Source organism: Vicia villosa, unplaced genomic scaffold, assembly GCF_029867415.1.
Source record: "Vicia villosa cultivar HV-30 ecotype Madison, WI unplaced genomic scaffold, Vvil1.0 ctg.003641F_1_1, whole genome shotgun sequence".
In the NCBI taxonomy this organism is placed as follows: domain Eukaryota; kingdom Viridiplantae; phylum Streptophyta; class Magnoliopsida; order Fabales; family Fabaceae; genus Vicia; species Vicia villosa.
This window is the reverse complement of record NW_026706259.1, coordinates 143,777-152,812: the sequence shown is the minus strand read 5'-3', so window position 1 is coordinate 152,812 and position 9,036 is coordinate 143,777. Positions and strand designations below refer to the sequence as shown.

The following is a 9,036-nucleotide window of genomic DNA, read 5'->3' as shown; positions in this document are numbered from 1 at the left end:
TTCCACCTAAGATCTTAACCCCCTTCACTGTTGGTGTAAGCCCTAGAGGCCAATACTTTTGGTACTTGTATAGAATAATTTATTAATAATAAAAAGAATTTCTTTATTATGTTTGTTTTTCCAAAATAATAAAGTCCGTAGAACAGTTAATCTGTTTAGTGAAATGTTAAGTGCGACTTAATCTTGATATCCATTAAACATAAGGACACTATTCTTAAAGTATCCATAGTCGAGCTTTATTGTGAAGCGGAATAACATTAAAGCATCAAGACTATTATGAAGATAGATTGATGATCACATCTCATGGATCATGGATAAGGAATTATCAAGTCTCGACATAGGTATAAATATTAGGAGTAATATTTATACTGGATTGATCCGCTATGAGAATACTACATAGAATGTTATGCCAAGTGTCATAAGTTATTCTCATGGTGATAAGTAGTGTATACCATCCTTCGACCTGAAACCACTATGGATCTTACATGTAGAGTCAAGTGTTTTATTGTTGATCAAACGTTGTCCGTAACTAGATGACCATAAAGACAGTTGATGGGTGCTTCACAAAGCATGCTGAGGGACATGAGCGACCTAGATTGAATTTGCCCATCTTGCATTATAGAATAAATGTCTAAGGGTCCAACATTGAATTGAACAATGTGACACAGTCTATGCCTTGTGTTCAATACAGACATTAGGGCAAAAGGGTAATTGTGCATACAGGCATTATCACGAAAAGTTTTTTGTCAAATCACATGAAATTTTTGTGACTTGTATAGTAGTGATGTGTTGCTAGATATGCTCACTGTTTATTATGTTAAATGTGTGATTTAATATAATTGTCAACATCGCGAAAACCTACAGGGTCACACACATAAGGACAAGTTGATGAGAGACGAAGTAAATAAGGAACACCGTAAGGTACGGTGTACTTAAGTGGATTCGGAATGTTGTAAGGTACCACACATTTAAGTGATATACGACTTAGTTGGGCTTTTAGCTTGCAACCTTAATAGGGCTTTTAGCTTGTAGCCCACATAAGTGGTTCTATAAATAGAACCTTGTGCTAAAGCATTTTCACTTGATAAAATTTCGTTCTGAGAAACCTTAGACATATTTTCTTCTCTCTCACTCAAAGCATTCATTTAGATCAGCTCAGAGACTGAAGGGATCTATTTGTGTGGATTGAGTAGATGCGTTCTTCTTCATCAACGCTCTTGATCGCTCCTTCGATTCGACATCAAAGGTTTCAAGCGGCACAAGATGTAACAGTTTCTATCACTAATCATGCCCATTTGTAAGAATCACTAAAGGAAAATTTTAATTTCCGCTGCATTTTGTGATGTGATTTTCCTTCATTCACATACATAATGTTGCCTTGAACTCCTTCCTCTACACTTTGTCTCCTTTGAGAAAGAGATAAAAGTGTAGCAGTAATCATATCAAGACTGATAGTGTCTTTACCATAGGTAAAAGTATTTACAAAAAAGGTCATAAGATACTGGTAACAAGCATAGAAAGATAATTAACTTATCTTCGTCATCTATCTTCACCCCAAGTATCACCAGATCAATGATTGTATTGTTAAAGATATTGACATGTTGTTGCAAATAAGATCATCCCTCCATCTTTAGACTGTATATTTGTCGCATCATAGACAACTTGTTTATCAATGTCTTTGACATATACTGACTCTCCAATTTGTCTCAAATTCTTTCAGCATCGTTAGGTCAAGGATATGTTACATCCCCTCGTCTGAAGCACATAAGGGAATCAATCTTTTAGTCTTATTCATTTCTGGCAAATAAGTATCCTTCATGTATATCAATTTCATCTCAATTAGCGTCTTATGTAAACTTTGTTGATAAAAAAACTCTTAACCCTTATTTGCCATGATTTGAAATTACTTTCCCATCAAACCTTGTTAGAACAATGATGTCTATCTCTGCGAATAAATAACAATTATAGTTCCTTTTGAATTTTTGTGATAATTGGGGTTTTGAGTATTACAGGAAATATATACAATACTATAAATCAATTTAAAATAATCCCTATGAACTGTATCGAAGGGGCTACCGTCCCCACACTCCTAGCCCTCTCAAGGTCAAAAACCAAAGTTCGCACAACTATACATATATGACACCGAAAATGAGGTCGAAAATAGAATGGATGGTCTAAGGTAATTATGTTTATATTTGATTTTAGTTCCCATACAAAGTTGCAATCAACTTTCATTTGGTCACTAATGCATTGGAATCTTTTTTTTAGGAATTCCACAGATATTGATCCTGCAATTGTTCGGGAAATGTCTGCAATGTTTTATGAACACAACACACATGCGAAAAGCTTCCAAATGGCCGGGGAAAGAATTAACAATGATAACATACATAAATTAAAGTTGAGACTCATTTCTAACCGCAAAACTGACGGTAGAATCTACAATCAACCTACTGTTTCTGAAGTTGCAGCGTTAATTGTTGGTGATGTTGACACTGATGAGGAAAGGGACATTAGTATGGAAAAAAGAAGTGGAAAACTAAAAAGAATAGATGAGTTTCATGCAAGTTATCTAGCATATCAATATCCATTGATTTTTCCATATGGTGAGGATGGTTATAGACCTAGCGTGTCCCATCGGGATTTGGAAATATTTGATGACAACAAGCGTAATCGACTCACAATTAGAGAGTGGCTTGCATTTTGTAATCAATCCAAATCCGCTAAGGCAAAAACTTTGTTATCATCAAGAAGACTTTTTCAACAATTTTTGGTTGATGGGTACACCATGATGGAATCTGAAAGATTAACGTGGCTACGTAACAATCAGTCAATGTTAAGAGTTTCCAAATATAATAATCTCAATGATGAGCGTGATGACAGTGCAACACTTGGTTCTAGCACAGGTAAAAGAGTTGTGTTGCCATCATCCTACGTTGGAAGTAGAAGGTTCATGGATCAACTTTATTATGACGGAATGGCAATTTGTAGCAAGGTTGGGTTTCCGGATTTATTAATCACTTTTACTTGCAATCCTAATTGGCCAGAGATAAAAAGAGTACTAGCACCTCTTCACTTGAAGCCTCAAGATAGACCAGATATCATTTCTAGGATCTTCAAACTAAAGCTTGATGAACTTCTATCAGATTTAACTAAGAAGGGTATCTTAGACAAAGTTCTTGCGTGTAAGTTTTTCACGCACTATAATTTCTAAGTTACTTATAACCCTTGCATTTTCTAATTGAATATCTTGAATCAATTCTTTTGTAGACATGTACACAATTAAGTTCCAAAAAAGAGGATTTCCACATGCCCACATTCTTATTTTCTTGCATCCTTCAAACAAATATCCATCACCTTCCGACATTGATAAAATTATTTCATCTGAAATGCCCGATCCAATGTTGGAACCAAGGCTGTATAATTTGGTTAAGACTCATATGGTGCATGGTCCTTATGGTCTTGCTAATATAAAGGCACAATGCATGAAGCAGGGCAAGTGTTCAAAGTATTATCCCAAAAAGTTTCAAACTATAACTATAGTTGATCAGGATGGGTATCCTATTTACTGAAGAAGAGACAATGGTAACACAATTGAGAAAAACGGTATAATACTACATAACGGTCATGTCACTCCTCATAATCCAAATTTGTTGTTGAAGTATGAAGCACACATAAATATGGAATGGTGCAACCAAAGTACTTCAATCAAATACTTATTCAAGTATATTAACAAGGGGTCTGATAGAATTTCAGCTATTATTGTACCATCTGAGGCAACCAACATACCTGGTGATAGAAACATTGATGAGATCAAGCAATATCTAGATTTTAGATATGTTTCACCAAGTGAAGCATGCTGGCAAATTTTCTCATACTCAATACATGGAAGGAAACCTACTGTGGAGAGATTGTTCTTTCACATGGAAGGAGAGCATTCTGTTTACTTTCGAGATTACGAGCAAATTGGAGATGTCTTGATTAAGCCATCTGTTACAGAATCCATGTTTACGGCTTGGTTCGAGGAAAATAATCAATATGAAGAGGAAAGGCAGCTAACTTATGGACAATTTGTTTCAAAATTTATATATGTCAAAAAAACTAGAACTTGGAAGCCACGACAGCGGGGATACACCATTGGTCGACTTATGTGGGTTCCGCAATGTACAGGAGAGTTGTATTATCTATGAATGATGTTAACCACCAAGAAAGGTCCCATAAGTTATGACGACATCAAAAAGGTAGATGGAGTCTAACATAAAACCTTCAAAGATGCATGCGTCGCCATGGGATTTCTCCAAGATGATCGCGAGTTTATTGAAGCAATCAAAGAGGCGTACCTATGGGGCTCAGGTCTGTTCCTTAGAAAGTTATTTGTCACAATGTTGTTGTCTGCATCAATGGATTGGCCAGAGCATGTGTGGTCTATCACTTGGAAATACTTATCGGACGGTATTTTATATGAGCAATGACGCTTGGCAAACAATCCAGGTTACGATAATTAACAGAACTATGTCACTTTTGATTTGTAAATTTCCATATATGACTTTAATTCATTGCAGGACTAATACTCACCGATGACGAAATCAAGCAACTGACATTGATGGAAATAGAGTCGTTGTTACAAAATAACGGAAGAACTTTGAAAGATTTCAAACCAATGCCATATCCGGATGATTATGTTCTTGATACTCTTGGTAATCGATTAGTTTATGACGAAAGAAACTATGATGTAGCTGCTCAAAGTCTTCTACATCAAAAGCTATTTGCTTCTTTGACAGGTCAATATTATATTGTTACATGTCGTGCGCCGAATATACTATAACATAACAGTGTAGCTGAGTTTTTTATGGTTATGGCTGCAGATGAACAGACACGTATATATTCGAAAATCATGGAAGCTGTTGATTCACAAAGTGGAGGAGTTTTCTTCCTATATGGCTATGGTGGAACAGGTTTACATTTTACAACTTACCCACGCATTTAGAAATAAACAGAACTGATGTAATTGACATGTTTATATACAACATAACTACATTTTATATGCACACTTCATATGGCTATAGACAAGTACAACTCATTGTATATATCATGTGGCCTTTATTCAATATAGTTATTTATTTTGACATACTGCACCTATTTACATACTGCATCTATTATAGTAAACATCCTGCTACATTGATCTGAAATAGAAGTACAATGACACATAGCTTCTTATACCATGCAACTAATGAAATAACATTGAACTGCAAATTCTGAATTTATTGTCTTGTTTATCAGGTAAAACTTTCATGTGGAACACCCTCTCCACCGCAATTCGTTCAAAAGAAGGTATTGTACTAAATGTTGCATCAAGCGGGATCGCAAGTTTATTGTTACCAGTCGGACGAACAACACATTACAAATTTAAGATTTCTATCCCAACTATTAAAACATCAGTTTGCAAAATAGACAAAAAAGACGAACTTGCTCAACTTATGAGATTAACTTATCTTATAATATGGGATGAAGCTCCCATGGCCAATAAGTTTTGCTTTGAGGCACTTCATAAAAGTTTGAAAGATATAATGAGTGAAACAAATAACGGGACAAATCCAATTTTTGGGGGAAAAGTCATTGTATTTGGCGGTGATTTTAGATAGATCCTACATGTTGTACCAAGAGGGAGTCAGTCTGATATTATTCACGCTACCATTAATGCTTCTTACATATGGGACCATTGTAAGGTCTTGAAACTTACCAAGAATATGAGGCTACAAAGTGGTAATTCTACCTCATCAATTGAAGAAGTTGAACAATTCTCAAATTGAATACTTCAGATAGGTGATGGCAAAGTTTCAGAACCTAATGATGGTTATGCTGAAATTTCAATTCCTAAAGAATTTCTAATCTCTAACTTCAATGACCCAATAGAAGCAATTGTTTCAAGTACTTATCCCAATTTGGCGGACAACTATAAAGAACCGCATTTTCTACAAAGTAGAGCTATTTTGGCTTCAACGATTGAGGTTGTCGATGAATTAAATGATTACGTCACACAACTTATACCAGGTAACTTTTATTCATTTATATTTATCAACAATCTACTATATGTTACTTAAATTCATTTATTCATTTATACCAGGTAACTTTTAGTCTAAATAACTATACACCTAAATTCTTTCTTTCCATGTTATAGTACCTTATGAGTATTGATATCTATTTAAGTGCAATATTAGAATCAGTTTTACAACAGTTATAATTCGTGCTTTAGGTAAAATCAGTTTTACACCAGTTCTGAATTTTATGCATATGATGACTCAAAGTTAATATCTTCATCACTTTGTGCATTTGATAAATCCTTATTTTACTACTGCCATGCTGCATTGATAAGTATTTGATTGAAGTAGATATAAATGCTCCAATACCCATACAACATATTTTCCATTCATAACTAATTTTACACTCCTAACACGCATTTAATTAGATTTAATAGGACTGTTGTACCTATTACAAAATGCAATTTTTCGATACATAGAACACGACTAATGTCACTACTACAAAACACTATAGTTCACATTAAGAAATAATTAGATACCCATAGTTCAATTAACATTCCATATTTTTAACATTGCACCACGAAACAATTCAGCTTCAACAGTTCAACAATGTCACGTACAACATATACGGAAAACGCGAAATGATAAAACCTAACCGATCACCTATCCTAAGCCTTTTCATCCTTGCAAAGGTGTACCACCCCTCCCATATATAAAATTCCTCTTGACTGTTACGAACTGCACAGAGGATGTCGCATTCATATATAATCCTAGTATCCACATCACACAAATCTATCTCTAAAGATAAAAACAGGCAGAACCTTATAACTTCCCTTGGAAAATGCTGCACAATATATTGTTATGCAACTGAGTTAGTTTGTTAATGAAATATGGATTCAATATATTGAAAAATATGTAGATTTTTACAAGAATATTTCCAAATGCAGTGTAGCCTGAAGTAATTCTTTTTTCCCAGTAGTATTCATCAACACCACCATCATCGGACGAATCATCTGAACTGCATTCATTAGAGTTGAAAATCAATAGCCCATTAAACATATTACAGCCAATTCATTTATATAAAAAAAACAAAATAGTTTGATTAAAGTTTTTACCTGCTCTCAGAATGCCAAAACACGTCTTCGATAAATAAATCGTGATTCATGTTGCCTTCAACAAAGTTTGATGGATATGAACTGAATTGCCCAGCAGTGTCAACATTTATAGCCCCATGTTTGCTTGAGCTAATTAGTAAACAGTTACACACAGAGAAAGTTGAGTGCACTATTGAGGAAAACTTTATGACCAATTTAACACTTAATAACGTAAGATAAGCATGTAGTCTGGGGTTACTTTTCCGGTTCCACATGCAAACCTAACTGCTGGAATAGGTAGTGTTAATTGCACAGAAAATTTAGGCACTCACGTGTGGTGCACTCAGCTTTTACGGTTTCCACATGCAAACCTAATTGTTGTTTTTTGTTTTCTTACTGCATCACTTATTTATTTATCTACTTTTACTAACAATTGGGTCTTCCAATTCTAGCCCAAGTATGAAAACCCATTTAATAGTAATAGAAAAACATTTTTGCAGGCCCAATTATATAAAATGGATTTTATTTTTATACCCTCTTTATTTAATTTTATGCTTATGTTATGATTAATTTATATTGTTTAAATACTAATATATCTTTTTGAATCTAACTCTACTTATTTTTTTACATATTGATATATTAAATTTTAGGAACCGAAAAGGAGTATCTAAGCTCCGACTCCATTGACACTTGTGAGGGAACTGAATTTGATGCTTTTGAACATTTAACTCCTGAATTTTTGAGTGCTTTGAAAACTTCTGGTCTGCCCAATCATTCTATCAAATTGAAAATTGGCACAACTATCATGTTGTTGAGAAATTTGGATCAATCAAAAGGTTTATGTAATGGAACAAGACTTACCATTACAAGATTGACCAATCATGTTATTGAAGCACAAATCATTTCAGGGAAAAATATTGGAAACATCATTTATATCCCAAGAATGTCATTGTCACCATCTCAATCACCATGGCCGTTCAAGCTGGTTCGAAGACAATTTCCTATTATTGTCTCTTTTGCCATGACTATTAACAAGTCACAAGGGCAATCATTGGACTTCGTCGGCTTATATTTGCCAAAAGAGGTATTTAGTCATGGGCAACTTTATGTCGCTTTCTCCAGGGTTAAAAGCAAGCAAGGTTTGAAAATTATAATTCATGACAAAGTCAAACAAAGTTTGGATACTACTACAAATGTTGTTTTCAAAGAAGTTTTTCAAAACCTTTAGAAGGTATACGTCACTGAATATATCTATATGCAATTTAATTTTCAATTTCATTTTACTACCTCTTATATTTTATTTGAATCCTAACTTTATATTATTTCTTTTCATGTTCTTCCACTTCACTTTTTGGAATGTCAAAAGTTTTTTTGACATTTTATTCCACTTAATCTTTTAAAGTAGTATGTAAACAATTTTTTTTTCAATTGTGCAATGTAGTTTATTTTATAAAATTACTCATTAAAACAAATACAACTTATCTTTTTGTTGTTTTTTTTATTCATGTTGTTCATATTATTCAAGTAATACTACAACAATTTATTTTTTACCCGTGCGGGAGCACGGGTATGTTACTAGTTATTTAATTTAATTAAGACAAATGGTTAATTTTATTTTAGTTTTGAAAAATGGATATGAATGACAACACTAAGAAAAACCACTTGATCAACGTGAATCATATGTATCTCGTTCTTCTATTTCTTTCTTTTCGTGATATGGTGATAAGTCAGCAACATGTTGTTTCCTCTTAATTAAAACAAGATTTATTTCCTCTAAATCAAGATCTATGAATAATATGATTTTCAGTAATTGTGGATGTTATGGATATTAGTTCCCACATTCTTAAATTTTTAGTTTGCCAAAGCAAAAAATGGCAGCGTCACAGATTCCTTCTACGAACAAAGAA

General features: G+C 33.8%; 1 pseudogene; it reads left to right on the top strand.

Annotated features, from left to right (window-relative positions):
- Window positions 1-2,165: 2,165 nt before the first annotated feature.
- LOC131641300 (uncharacterized) lies at window positions 2,166-8,357 on the top strand (annotated as a pseudogene).
- Window positions 8,358-9,036: the final 679 nt, after the last annotated feature.